We start from the raw sequence: 15,746 nt of genomic DNA, 5'->3' as shown, positions 1-15,746 counted from the left end.
TGTAGTCAACCGTTTAAGAAAGAAACATGTTTTTAAGTTTCTCAGAAGATTCACTCTAACAGGATAAACCACCGCAGTCAGAACTGACATTTATGCCTTTCAGCCTTTACACTACTGAACTGTTAAATGTTAGTATATCATATATACATCAACTTTGTTTCAACAATATTGTGTCAGCAATCATACTGGCACTTATTACAGTATATATGTTAAATATCTGCTGACACCAAAAGATTCAATTCCACTGACTCAAACAGATTTTTTGTTACAACAGCAGCAAAACAATCATTTGTCTTATAGCTCAAGCAGAAATATAAAGTTACAGGAATAATTTTGAAGAGAACTCGGTGTTAATCAACATATTCTCCTACTGAGGTTAAGGAGAAGTTTGTTTTTTTTCTTTTTCAGCTGAAACATTGCAAGTCTCAATGCTTTGAAAAGTGTCTCTGGGGAAAAAAATGTTTAAAAGAGCTAGAATTGTTTGTTCTGTCAAGCCTTTATTGCTTTCTTTGCAACACAAAAAACCTATTTAACCTAACAGCAACAAGTTTGGTTCATTAACTACAACCTATTCAAGGTCTTCTACTGACTCCCGTAGGCACTGAAGCAGGCTCTTAGAAATTAATCTTGTGAAGAACACATGATTTGTGCCTTAGAAATTTTTTAAATATATATATAAATAATTACAGCAGTCTAATAAAAAGATGTAATTTGTCTAGCAGGAGATCTCACTTTGATAAAAGTGCTAAGTAACAATGGAAGTAGGTCATGTTAGATAAAACTTACTCTTTTTTGTTTGTTTATTTTGGCAAGAAGTTTGTAAAAAAAATGCTTGATTTTCATTAGCTTCTCTTGAAAAGTATGATTTGCTCTAAGCCAAATGTATGCTGAAGCAAGAGACAGATAGTATCTGTTTTAAGGAGATGAAAACATCATTCCTTAGAATGACTTTGTAGAAGATGCTAAAAAATGAGCGATTTCCGACTGCTTACGATGTTACCCAATGGTAATCATTGTACCAAGGGATAATCCAAACAATGCCTTCCTCATCATTTCTGGAAACATTTTCCATTGTTCTTGTTCTGGCTTCTTCTGATGACGTAAGATAATAATGGGCAGTAATGCTTTTCACACTGTTTCCGGGAGTCCCAGATTTGTGAAATAGCTTTGAAGGTAACAAAGTCAAAAGAAGGTTAGAGTATTTTCTTACTTGATCCCACATGACTGAACACATCTCTTGTGCCATCCCTTTTAACGGCAAAATCTATATTTGATCTCTACATAAGACACAAGTATACGGCAGAAGAGTGAGCTGGGCATTTAAAAAAAGGCACCCAAGAGTAATTTCCTCTAAGTCAGTAAGCTGTATGAATAGGATTTATTTATTCAGTCTATACACAAACTGATTTCCTAACAGTCAACTGAAAACAATTTATTTTTATATGCAACAAAGGAGGCAAATTTGCTACTGATCGAATCTTAATGTTTTGTTCAACTAGTGTTTTTTCATTATTATTATTTATTTATTTTTTATTTTTAATGCCAATTTCAGCCAGCTCTAATTAAACCAGAGTTTGCCCCAAACCAACCAGGCAGGGATGTTCCCTTCTAGCTGCAGCATTGCAAATAAACAGTTCATGGGGTGGCTGGGGAGCCTGAGAATCAGTATTTGTGTTAGAACTCTTGCTTTCATTCTTTGGTGTAAATAATGCATTTGTATTTTGTCTAAAATAGAATCATGTCCACAGGAGGAAGTGCTTCTTATGTGTAATGTAGGGTATAAGAATCTCCTGTAGGAGACCACTTGTGTGAAATATTTGTCCTGACTCATGGAGGTGTTGACCATAATCTCCAAATATCCCACCTGTGCCATTTGAGCTCTGAGTTATAGAAGGTGGAATGTGAATGGCACCATTTTGTTTTAATTTTTTTTGACTGGGTTTGTAAGTTTAGTCCTTCAAAATTAAACCCATTTCAAAGCTTTTCCTGCACTCATCATGTCCACTCTTCCCCATTTTCTTACTTCTCTTCCATTTTCTTTTCTTCTTTCTTCCTATTTAGAAAATTCAGATCAAATACATGAATGTTTTTAGGTTAATTCTTTATCTTTAATAAGCAATGGATTGGCTTTCCAATATTTATACTCAGTTATAAAAATTTCATGAGAAGGTGGGTATAAAGAACATTTATGGGTAACGATAATATAGAAACACTCGTCCAAATAGGTGTCTTGGGTCATACAATATTCTTATGAGTTAAAAAAAAAAAAAAAAAAAAAAAGAGGAGAAAAAAGTTATATGCTTATATTGAAGAATTGTCTATCTTTTCTTACTTCATATACAGTTCTTTATTTTTTTAAATATATATAGTATATTTCTACTAATTAATACCATCACTGATATACAATGCAAATTGCATTTTTTTGAGATTTTAGGCGGTACAAAATTTAATTCATTAATTTAATTGAAATGAGTGAAACTAATAACACAAAAATGTTTGCTTTCAATATTGGATGCTTAATTAGTAATTAGGCAGATATGATAAGTAGGGAGGGTATTTCCTGATGGTTGACAATTCATTGAGATGAGTGCCAACAGCAAATCTAAAGTCCCTTAACAGCCCTTAATTAATTATCAGGAAATACCGGCTCGGGTGGAGTGGGTCATTACGCTTCTATTCCATGTAAAACTGTGAAGGGTGAGAAGAAATCAAAATAATGTACAAAATGAATTGTGCAAAGGTAGCACAGACCACCAAGCACTGTTTATTCACTGTGTTTGGACAGTGATACAAATAAGGCATCATAGTTGCCCTGCTCATGAGCACAGCTCAGACACCCAAAATTTCCAAGGTGCTTTTAGGCTTAGAAGTGCAATGGGTGTAACCAGGACATGTTTACCATGAGGGGGTAGCATTTCCTAAAATGCTTAAGTGAACAATGGTAACAACTCCTAAGTCTTCCTCCTAACCTATGTTATTTAGAAATTACACTTATATTCATAGTTGAGAAAGGTTTTCGTTGTTAATATTTCTGATGGAGGGTACTTATTCACCCAGGATAAAATTAGGTTACAAAAACTGTTGCAAGAGATCAGGATTGCTCAAGTGCGTCTCCTACTTTTCTTTGTAAATTGCTTGACTGATAAAGATGGATGTGTAGACCGTCCTTGATAGCAAATCATGTCCATTTCACTCAAATTATACCATTATTTCCAATATTTCAAAGGAAAAAAAATACTTTTTTTTTCTTTTAAACACTCCCTCTGCCTTGACCTCCATGCAGTCATTAACCAAGAGAAATACAGTAATTAAAAATATTTGTTGAATCACTTCCATAAAATACCTTATGCCAGTAATTTAACAGAGGTAGAAATTGTTGGGGGGTGGGGAGGGGTGGGGAGAAAAAAAGCTTTTTTGCTGTATTAGGATTTGAGATTTCATCTGTACACACCTGAGATCAATATTTTTTAGATGCATCTAGTATTTACAATCTCAAGTTGCTCAGATTCATACAGATGTGTTTTAGGTTAAGGTTTATAACCCTAGGACTGTAATGTCAAAAGTCTATCTCAAAGATAGGGAATCATTCATGAATTTCTTATTCTCCTTTTGGTATCAGAATCCAATAACAACCCCGTCTTGAGGTTTCTATTGCATTGAACTCTTTCTTATATTTTAAAAATTCTAATGTTGAAAAGCCTTCCCTTAAATTTCAGAGCTAAGTTGGGAAATGTTTAACACTGACTAGCTTCACTAGAAAAGAAAAATGCAATGAAGCACCTTTCATTTATGAAAGATGATTCAAATGTATTTGAGATTTTTTTTTTAATTATTTATTTTAACACTTTCATACCATTGACAGATCTTAAGGAGCTTTTCAGCTTATATACTAGCTCTTACACAGAAAGCACTTGAAACTGTAAAATAGCCAGGATGAAAACCTGCTAATAGGTGATGACAGCTAAGTGTATTTCACTGACAGAGGTAAAAGGACTCCACCACAGAAGCACAATAGTGCTTTTCAGAATTTATATTTAACTCAAGCAGCTCTTACGCTTCCCGTTAGATATCTCAAGGTCTCTTTCTTAAAATGTTTCTTTTTATTGTCTTTTCTTTTCCTAGAAGATAATTTAAAAACATAATTAATTATGAATGTTTCCAGTTCATGAAAGATACATGAGTATTTTTAAAACTCTACAAAATATTGCTAATCAAAACTCTCAGAATTACAATTTGCTGTGATTTCCTTAACTGAAAAGTTTACTGTAGATTTATTTAAAATAAATAAATAAATAAAAAGGTTTGTTCAGGTTAATATAATTTTCAAGGTAGTTTCAATGTTATCTGGATCCAGTTTCAGAAAATGATAAAAATGCATAGCTGGGTTGACTGCCATTTTCAATTTTAGTACGGTTTTGAAGCTCATTGAAATGTTCATATTTACATAGCTTTTTATTTATTTATTTTTTTTCCCCCACACATTCCAACTTCAGCATTTCAAATGCTTTGGGAGCACAAAATTATTTCAAGCTAGAATGATAGAGATTATTAAAAGGAGGATTCATAATTATCCCATGAGAGAGTTCATAATGGGAGAGATCTGTGCAGTTATACCAATCATTTTAACTCTTCCGTATTTTAATCTTCCCATTAATATGTACAAATTCATCTTACATGTAAGAAATCCTGATGTATGATTTAGACATCAGGGGCATTCCAAATACTTAGTACTTACCCCTATTATTATTATTATTATTATTATTATTATTATTATTAAATAGAACTAGAATTTGATGAGGATTTTGCTGGATCACTTCCTGTGCACCAAGGTCACTCATATTGTTCAGAAGTAGATTTGACCACCAGGATGTGCAATAATTTTTCTCCATCAGCACCTGGTGCTTGAGCCCTCCAATTTTTTTTCCATCGTTGGACTTTCAACAGAATGCATATACAGAGACAGAAAAGTAATTCTAAGTGGTGTTGCAGGAGGTGGAGAAACAAATGGGACAGAGAAAGAAAGTGGGAACTGTAGGAAGTCTATAGCAAAATAGTTCATTTCCTTATATTTACAAAATAAATGAGTTCCCACACATTATTTTTGGCCAGAATTGTTTTATGTTCTTTTGAAGAGCCCTTGAGAATCAGTTGATAACAAGTATAGATAACTTATTTACCCACTGGAACCTTTCCTTTTCTATAATAAAATAGTTCAGGTTTATTTTTACAGTGTGCTGTGTCTCAGCAAAATTTTACTACATTTAGGAAGAAAAGGAATTCTAATGTATCTTAACAAAACTCAAGAATACTGTTGTTATTCAGTGGCTAGTTCTTTAATTTAAATGGTGTTTCAATGGGATAGGAAAAAAAACTACTGATAAGAAACAATGTAGTGGAATGGTAAACATCTTATGACTGTGAGCTTTTCAGTGATCATTCTAATAATTCACGTGCATTCATAACGGAACAAGATGTCTTGGACTTATAAATGAAGGGTGGATATTACTGCATAAACTATATACAATGCCTTTCAATCTTTTTATTTAGATGCTGTTTATGTATGCAGCTCAATTCCCGCTAACACTGGAGTGAATGATACACCTTCAAAGGAAGCAAGAACACACCCTCTTTATGTGTTCTAGTAGAGATACAATGGGACAATGAATACAATAACTTCTGTTTTTTTTTTTTTTTTTCAGATGTAAACTTAAGGATAAGAGAAGAATGTATTGTATAGGTCTAAGCTTTCCCAGTGGGACACACCTAGGAAATACCGTAGTATAGTTTTTAATTTTTTTTTTTTTTATGAGGAGCAAATCGTGGATTTTCTTTGCAACCAGATCCCGTTCAAAAGACTCAGACATCTTTTAACTCAGCATCTAAATAAAATTTCTGTTGAAGAAAACTAATACCATATGGCCTAAAACTTAGAGCTACTGATAATCTTGCCATCATAAATCTTAAAATCACCAAAGTAGTTAATAACATTGCTAGGTTACCTGTTTACTTGTGGCATCTACATTTAGAAGTTCAGACTTACAGACAAAAAACAGTCTTAAATGGTCTCATAATAACTTCAGTACATTCTTAATGAGGAAAACTGACCAACTTTTTGAAATTTCATCTCGCTTTGTCAACTCAATTATCTTAACTAGAAAATTCAGGGAGAGATCATTTGGGTACAACTGGAGATAAATAATTGCTTAACAGAACTAAAGGCAAGTGATTGATATTATGGATACGTTACAGAAAATATATACCCCTCAAGTTTCTTGTTGGTGGTACATTGTTTTGAATCTTCCCTTATTCCAGCCTGTCCTTGATCTAGTCAAACTTGTTATATTATCCCTTAATTATTTTGTTCCATTTTGTTTTATTGCATCTGTACAGTGCAAAAAAGAATACTGTGCTTAATATATTGGGCAGAGACTGTACTGATGTCCATAAGGACAATGTCATTAACTGCACAGACTGTAAGGAAATAAATTTTCTTTCTAGTTGTAATGAAATCAAAAAGACTAAATCTATTTAGGTAGCAAGATGTACTTATTCTTTGTGGAAAAGAAAAAAAAAGTCATATAAGCTCTTGATAAGTGTTTCTGAAAATAGATAGATAACAAGATCTATGTTTTACAAGCCTCCAGCACACAGTTCTGCCAGACTATTGTTTTGTGCAGCAAGAAGTAAAGCACTGGCAAGTTTGCACAATGATGCACTTGACTATGACTTAATAAAACATATTTTGAACCCCATGGAACTTTCAGGATAGATATGCTGTATGTAAATATATGCTTTAAGCCTTATCTCTTACAATGTTCAAAGCTAGTTATAAAAATAATAATAATTATTGCTCAGAAAAAGAACAGGTAAAAATTCTAAAACTGCTGATGGTATCCTTGGAATTTGATTCCTCATTTATTTCTTTGGTAATCTTGGCATTTTATTTCATAATGGATTTTGCTTATGGTACATATAAAATTCAGAGACACAATTATGCCTGTGTCTGATACAGTTTGCAATTATAAAATGTTTTTGTCTTAGTTCATTTCAGAAAGATATTGAAGTATGGTGGGGGTGAATATAAGAGTATTACTCTTTAACAGTACATATATATATATATATATATATATCCAGTAGCTTTCCCGTTGCATTGGTTGTTTACACATTTAGCAATTTACTGTGGCATTTAAGAGTCTATGTATGTGAGGCTTTCAAGCGCTTTTTTTTTTTTAAACTTTACCTTACTATAAATCTTGACCAATATTTTTCAATTTTAGCTTTATTTTTTCTGTACAGCAGTATCACGTTCCCTTAGATGCTATAGAATATATTTATTCTCTACTATAAATGATGATAAAAGTGGTAAAATACTTGTTTTGTTTTCCAATCATTAGTGAAGACTCTACATTTGTGTCTTTTGAATAAAGACATTTTTATGATAGATCATCTGCTGGTGTAAATCAGTGGAGCTATTTATGTTGACATCCTCCAGTGATCTAATGCTAGGACTTCTTCCCACATCCCTTGAAGATAACAGAATAAGAGTAATTATACTTCAAAAAGACTTTATTAACTTGACATGTCAATCCTTCCAATTTATCTGTTATGCCCTCTTCACTTGATTCTGTGCAAAAAAATAAAGGCATACCTGTGCCTGTGGTGTGGCTTCTCCCTGGTTTCATCCATAGATGACCAGTGTATATAATGTATATCAAAGGTAATCCGGGTGGTGGAACAAATGTGATTTTTTGATCCAGTGTATCTCACTCTAATGCCAAATTTTAGATGATAAAGTTTTTTGTGTTTGTTTTTGTTTTGTTTTGGTGTTGTTATTTTTATAGCGTTTGCAAGTCAAGGGATAGTCAGAACACACTGGGAATGCACAGGTGTAACTATATGAAAAAAGCCTTGTATCCACAGTATTTTTACTACTGCCAAAACAAGTAAGACAGCACACAGCTTCAAGTTCATATCCTGTGGTGTTTGCAGGGCTGGCAGTCATGGGATGAAAGTTGTGCTAATTTGAATATATATCATTGGCACAGCTGTTGTCAAGAAAATTTCAAAGCAGTTCTGTGCACTAAGTAAAAATACTGAATTCAGTTCAGACTACTATTTTTATGCTAAATGTATACTATAATAATGGAAAACATGTTTTCTGCAACATGAAATAATTAGCTGTTGTACTTGAATCACACATTTTAAATATTGTTTTCATTACCCTACCAGTTTCAATGATTTTCACCTGGGCTGTCATCTACTTATTATTCATAACTTTCCTTTTTTGTCTGAAGGGACTCTCTTTTCTTTAGAGAAAATAGTAATTTTGTGGTATTACTCAAATTTTTTAACTTAGCCCAAAGGTAGCCTTTCTACTCCCCAAATTATCTGTATTTATTGTATGTGATAGGAAAGCTTTAGATTTAATCTGAAGCTGTATCCTGCAGGATTATGTGCATGCATATGTACACCAAAGGTTCTAGAAATAGAAAACAAAGCCAAGTCTTAACATCTTTACCTGTACAGTAGTGATTTTATCCTTCTTTATTCTGTACTGCTGAAAGCAAAAATTTAAGTTGAGATTTCTGAGAAGATATCAAGTATTTTGATAATATCAATAATTTTGATATTTTTGTAGAGGTTAGGCTGAGAAAGGGGCTAGTTTTGTCTAAGAGGCTTGATGATTAAACAAATTCTGTATTCAATCAGCACTATATTTCCTTTGTTGGAAATGGAAGTTGCAGTAGTTATGTTTTACAAGAGCTAGATCTCGACGATATATGTTAGACAGTGCTCTGCATCTGATGACCAAATCAAACATCCAAGGTTAGAGGGCAAACATAATTTCTGATTCCTAATTGGGTTTAGCTGAGCAGTGTTGGAAGTGAAAAGGAGACTGCTCTGAACTGTGGATGCTCTGGGCAGATACAGAAATCTGTCATTTGTGTCAATGCACAAACCTCTTCATTTTCAGCAGCAAAAGTGTTTGGTATGTCATTGTGAAACTCAAATGACTTTTCATGCAGTTCTTCCATAGGGTTCATTAGATTTTTGTGAACTTAGTTTTAAGTCTTTTGCATTACTAAGGAAATATAAATTATTTAGTAAGTTTAGCTTTCTTTCCAAGTAACCATACAGCCCTGGAAAGGCAAACACGTCATATGATGGGTAGTTTTTTCAAGTCATAGATGCAGTTCAGGTGAAGGAGGACTTCACTTTTAAATAATGTCTAGAACAGATTCCTGTCTTCATCCCAAATCAGATCCTAAAATTTCCCTCCCTCGTTATCTCTGATTTTAATTAACTTATTTATTCTGAATGCTGAGACTTGTGTTAAGATTTTACAACTGTCAAGTAATTCAGGAACACTTTTTCAGGTATTTTGTCGAATAGATAAAATGCATGTGAATACTTTTATTCTCAGTTGCAAAGATGTGGAAATATTATTTGCTTTTGTTCATATTTTTGGGGCTTTTGGAAGTATTCTAACTGATGCATGAAGGATCCGTAGCATTCATTGATGATCTCACAAGTGACATAAGTCTCATTCTGTTGTCCATGTTTTCATGTTTTACTTCATCAGTTATGTCATTCTTTGACGCTTTTCCTATTGCATTCTCATCACTTTTCTTATCTGTTTCCACATTTGTTTCCTTGTGGCATTGCCTCATTCAGTACATTATACCCTCCAAGTTTACTGACAGCTTCTAGATTCATTCCTTTCTTTTCTTTTATGTAAAGGTTTTGTTCAGTCTTTGATTTATATTCCTCTGGTGCCAGTCCCTTTCCTGTAATTTCAGTTGTACAGTGCTCTTTGAGAAGTACTAACAATTCCCTGTGTTTACTGAAATGTAAACCATTATGGCTTATCATAGTCACGTTCTGGGGTTTTGTATTTGTCTTAGTTTTCTAGCATTTGTTATTATATCTGGAGCTAAATTTGTGATAAGCTCAACTGCATTTGATTCAGGACATGCATGAGTTCTAAACTCACCAAGTGAGTTAACCTAACCCAAACTTACTTTTCAAGTAATTTCTCAGGCAAGATTCTGCTGTGGCCTCCTCCACATGCTTTCCCCTCCCTTCTCCAAATATATATCTTGCCCCTTAAACTGCTTGTCATCATTTCTTTAATTCATACATAATAAGGAGCAAAGTATTCCATACTGCTAGTACTTTCAGTGTAAATTATTTTTGAATTATTACTTTTGAGGTTGCCCAAAGTAAATATGGAGTTTATGCTAATAAGAAGGGAAGAAATATTTCCCCCATGAAACTCTGTGAATTTATATAGAATTGCTTTGAAACTATCATGTCAAACTCTCTGGTTTTCCTTGTTGCAAGTTACATAATTAGCAATGTAAGCTTTTCATCTGAGTCTTTGTGTCATTTCATTGCTAGAAGGTTCTGTGGATATTGAAAATTAGGAATTAAAAAATAATAATAATAAATATTTTTATGACAGGAAAGTATGAGAATGTAGCAATATCTGTTTTTAAATTTTTTGTTGTTTTTATGAATACACTATTTGAACAAAAAGTCTTGATATTAATACACTTATTCAAAATAAATAACGTGCTTTAGAGGAAACAGGGTAGGCTGATGACTAAAATGGAGGGAAATCTGTTTCATTCAGAACTTTGTATTATGGTGTTTTGCTGACAGTGAATTTAATATCTCTAATGTTCTGCTAGCTTAAAAACCATATAAGTTACTGTAGTTTTTCATTAAACCATCATACATGTTGAAAATTAGCACCTTTCCCTCTATCAGGAAAGCTGAGAAAATTCATTAGAATTTAGAATCTATTTTTAAATTCAAATAATATTTAAAAAAAAAAAAAAAAGAAAAGAAAAGCAGCTGCCCTTTCACATGTTGGTGTGAATTTATCCTCTGGCGAATTGAAATTGCAAAGAAATGTCAGTGATGTTAATTGTCTGGAGTGGTGTTGCACACTAAATCGATCTTTACATACTGTCTGAAACTTCCTAAATAGAATAGACCAAGTTGCATGACTTATTTCACTTTTATTTTTTCCATTTTTTTAATACTACATGCATTTTTGCAAATATGGTGTATTTTTCTCTTTACTTATTTTTACCTAATTGTGGGATAGCCTAGAGAATATGAAAAAGTAACTTAGCTGACAATACTTAGCATGTTTCTTAATTGTGTTTTTGCTTAAGTGTCCAAAATACCTAAGGATATTTTCAGTGCACCCTAGTTACTTGCTGTATACCCAGCTGTATCCATGTGTTTTCTCCAGTGGAAGAGGGACTAAATCCATTCTTCCCCACTCCAAGCTGTAGTTTCTAAAGAGAGGAAGCTTGGGCCTTGTGATGAAGGCACCTTGTACAGTCAAGGAGGTGCTGGTGAAAAAGCAGCTGGATCAGTAGGAGAGCACAGCAAATGAGATATGTACAAAGGTCAGTCTAACTGCAACCTAAGAATTGCTGTTGTGAATGAGGATTGCCTCTGTTTTCTTTGGCTCTGTGTAAATACAAATCAAAAACTTGCCTACATGCTTGCTGTCTAAGAAAACTGAGTCAATACTCTGTCAACGCAGAGGGAGCAGTGTAAGCCACGTTTCATGCCTGAAAGCCACAAGGTAGAAGGTAGAAGTGGCTTTGTGCTGCATCACTGCAAGGGTAGCCCTTTCAGAGAATGGCTGGCCCAGAAAAAATATCAGGTAATATTTGACTGCTTCAGCCTTTGATGGGAATAGTATATCTATTGTAAGAAAAGTTCTTGTTGACACTTCTGTTAATCCCTTGAACAAGGATTCATAGAATATTTTAATTGGAACTTCTATTGATTTTAATGACATTTCTTTCTGGGGCTTGTTAGTCCCAGCATATTCTAATACTTTTAACATGTTCATTGTAATGTTTCAGAAGGCTATTGCAGGATCCGTAATAGAAATACGTTAATGGCCAGCAGCATTCCCATTCCTCTATAGTAAGTTTGAGGGGTCCATAATCCTTTACAGGTACTCATTGTAGGTAGGCAGATTTTGTCTAGGGGTCAAAATGATGCACAGCAAAAATTCTCTGAAGAAAACGAAATAATGAAGACAATTCTGAGAATGTGTTCTCGAGTGAATTTAACTCTGTCTGTTTATAGTACATGTAAACGTGGAGGGATAAAAGGGAGTTCCTGAATGAGGACTATTGTTAGGAAGAACGAAACTCACTGCAGAATAGGAAAAAACAACTAAAGAACTAAACAAACTAAGAAACAAAGGGCTAGCAGGTGCAGAACTTGGAAAAAGAAAAAAAAAAGTTTTATTTAGACATCTCAAAATTGAAAGCAGAGATTAAAAGTAAATCCGTTGTTCTGAAGAACTAGAATATGATCTACACAGATTTACTTCACCCCTCTTTGGTGCTCCTAACCGCCACGTAGCAAGTAGCAATGCCTGATTTTGTTGATGAGAGTCTTTTCCTCAAATTTTGATTGGTCTTCTTTGCTTCTTTTTTTTTGCATGGGCTTCTACTTCTTATTTAGGTGCTTCAGTGAGGATCTAGGAACTTTATGCTTTGTAGATTTTAGCCTTAAAAATACAGATACAGTAATGGATATTTGCACTGTTGTTGTAAAACAAGCAACCATTTAGAAAGCCCAAACAAAAATCAAGCCTCAGGGGAGCTAGACACTTTTGATACACAGTACTTCTGCCATAAAGGATTTGTATTTTGAAGGGACCGAATAATAAGAGAAATGTTGTTATCTCATTTAAGAACATGGAATGAAGAACAGAGCAATGAAGTGACTTGTTGTTAATGTCTGAGCCAGGAATAGAACCCAGACTGCCTGACTCCCCGGGCAGAGCATGAGAAGAGATTCCCTTTCTCTCCGTGAGCGATTAGTGAGGGCTACCTGCTAAACAGCCTGAGTTTGACCAAATATACACAGTATATCTTGTTTAATGAATTGTGTTTTTACTGGAATGGAGGTCATTTTTGAACAAATGTTGTAACTCATTAATGAGAAATTATTTGTGAACTGAGTATGTCACTGCTGGAATATTACTTCTTGATAATCAAAGTGGCTATATCAGGTCAGAAGACACTGGAATTTATTTTTCACGGAATAAGCATCAGAAAAGTCTTTTCAGGACAGTCTTTCCTGTGCAGCCGTTGTTAACATTTACTCCTGAAATACATGGTCTGTCTGAAGGAGCGGTATAAATCGGTCACCTCCAATATGGTGGACAATACAGATGCAAAAGTTTTTTGTTTTTTTTTTTTTTCTTTTCTTTTTGAGTTAGCATTGTCTGGTGCGTACAGCCTAGAACTCATGCTTTAAAACCAGCCATTATCGTACAGCAATACATGTCCTAAGGAAATGTTCTTATGGTTTACATCTATAAAATAAATTCTTCAATATTTAATTATAATCCAAACCCTATGGATTTGTGATTCCAGCCCTGCTGGAAGCTGAGTAGGGTAGAGATACAAAATTTGGAAAAACTTGTCATGTCATCTTTTTCAACTGTACTTAAAGAAGTTATGCCTGCAGAACAAACTAAAAAATTACTGAAACTTAAATATTCACCTAAACAATGTTTAGAATAGTCTGAAGCTCCCAGAAATGTATTACCTGATTCCACAGAAAATGTGTAGAAGGGTAGGTTACGAGATATGGAGAGATGGGGGGTTTAAGTGAGAACCTTTTTGCTGAGTACAAGAGCTAGGGTAAAACTTGGACTTTGCACACTATGTATTCCCAGACATGTCCTTAAGCTGTCTTTAATGAATGCCATTCTCATTAAATTAAATTGGACTCATATGCAGATACCAATATGATAATTGAAGGAATTCTTAATTTAGAAGCAGTTTATATTATTCCACATGAAGTGGCAGAGCTATAAATTGTTAAAATCAGGACAGGGATATGAATTTTCAGAGATAAATTTAGCAGTAATAATTGCTAATCTCCTGTGGTGAGTCATTGCTTTAATTCTGAGAGGGTGGTCTTGGGAAAATAAAATAAAACCCTCACTGTTCTTTGAAGGAGGAAAATGACCCTGGTGTTGAAAGATTATAAATTATTTTTCCTAATGGCTACTGATTTCTACCAGGCTAAAAATCCCCCCCCCTTTTTTTTTTCTAGCAGACTAGAAATCTAATTTACTTATTTAGTTTTCCCCACTATCATGTGAAAACTTCTAGAAATCAAGAAGTTTTCAACATAGAACTGCAAAGTCCATATGCTCTCTTACTGGACTGACATTAGCTCCAAAAATTAGAATTTGCTCTAAAATTAGAATGTCTACCAATACAGAAAGCCAGCAGAAATTATTTTTGTGTGTGTGTGTGTAGCATTTTACATATTGGTTTCACAGAGAAAGTAATAAATTCCTCATTTCTAAATATTTTAGCAGAAAGAACCCTTATTTTAAGTGATGTGAACAAGTAATATCTGATAACGTATTTCTGCCTGTGTGTGTCAAAATCAACAATGTAGTGATCACATTATACTATTGATCACAATTTTTAAAATTAGAATAATTCTCTAAATTCTTTGCTTTAAAAACAAACAAAAAAGTGGTCTGTTTAGAATTCAGTTTATAGTTTACTCAGAATAGAATAACCAAATTTCAGCAAAGTTGGCTTCCAGCCAAGCTTTGTATGACCATTTTTGTGTAATAAAAATAATTCAGTTTTTAATATTGTATTGGAACTGCATTCTCAATTGCATAGTTCCTTGAGTCTTTCAAAAAAAAATAAATAAAATATCCCAAATCAAAACAACTAGTATTGGACAAGTCAGACATCGGCTTAATGTCTAAGTATAATAAGTATGTGGGTAATAAACTGAATTGTCAACATGCCGAAACATATAAGGAAGCTCCTATCACTGCCATTTATATTAAATTTGTTTTTTAATGTTCTGTTTTTTCTTAGGAATCTGGTTCATCACCCATACTCAACGGAGCACTGCTTGCTGAATTTTGTATGTGCATGTGCAGGTGGGTGCAACTTTCAAATATTATAATGTATTTTAAATGTTACATCAAAGGTTTTACTAACTCCATGACCAAATGAAGAGGACAGAGATTTTTGTATGTTTTGCATTGTTACTGCAATAAAACAATCTGCTTAATTAAAACATGCTTCTGGCCATCTCTTGTGATGTTGGATGGCCTGGAGAGAGGAGGGGCCCTCCTGTAACATTTCACTCAGACAGTGCTTAGCTGAATATTTGGCTCTGGAGCCAGGAAACAAACAAACAAACAAACAAACAAAAACCACAGATGTGGAACAAAGCTAACAAGAGGGAGAAGACAATCAGGTTGTCAAAGCTGAGTCCTTGATGTGTTAGCCAGTTTGTCCACATGGCAGTGGAGAGGAAAAACGTGGAACATTTCTTTGAAGAATTTATGCAAAGACTTCTCTGCAGGCAGCCGTCTGTGGTCTTCCTAATGGCTGTAGCCAGAGAGCTACTAGTTATGAACTACCTTCCTCATGCATGCAGACTATATGGAAATCAGACAATTTTAGAAAATAACTTTCAGTTGCTGAACTTTGATGTAGTTGCTGTGTATGTCCAATTTCTCCTCTACCTCCCACCCCCTGCCCTACTCCCCCAGATCTTTCTCAAAGAGGCTTTTTCTGTTTTTCAATAGCTCTTTTCATCATTTAGGATTATTCACTGAAAACATTGCATTTATTTCTGTGATTGGACAAGGGTAAAAATGAGGAGAACTTGATAGGTATACCTTTTATCTACTCTCTTGCTCT

At 33.9% G+C, this 15,746-nt stretch overlaps 1 long non-coding RNA gene across 1 annotated transcript in view; it reads left to right on the top strand.

The window, feature by feature from the left end:
* The window catches only part of LOC308197805, a 128,942-nt gene that overhangs the window by 80,261 nt on the left and 32,935 nt on the right, over positions 1-15,746 (top strand). The window contains exon 5 of the long non-coding RNA XR_013953289.1: positions 14,910-14,974. This is a non-coding gene — a long non-coding RNA (uncharacterized lncRNA). The remainder of the gene's footprint in view (positions 1-14,909; positions 14,975-15,746) is intronic.

The sequence above is a fragment of the Anser brachyrhynchus genome (genome assembly GCF_964034855.1).
Source record: "Anser brachyrhynchus genome assembly, chromosome: 7".
Taxonomy (NCBI): Eukaryota; Metazoa; Chordata; class Aves; order Anseriformes; family Anatidae; genus Anser; species Anser brachyrhynchus.
This window is presented reverse-complemented; position numbering and strand designations above follow the sequence as displayed.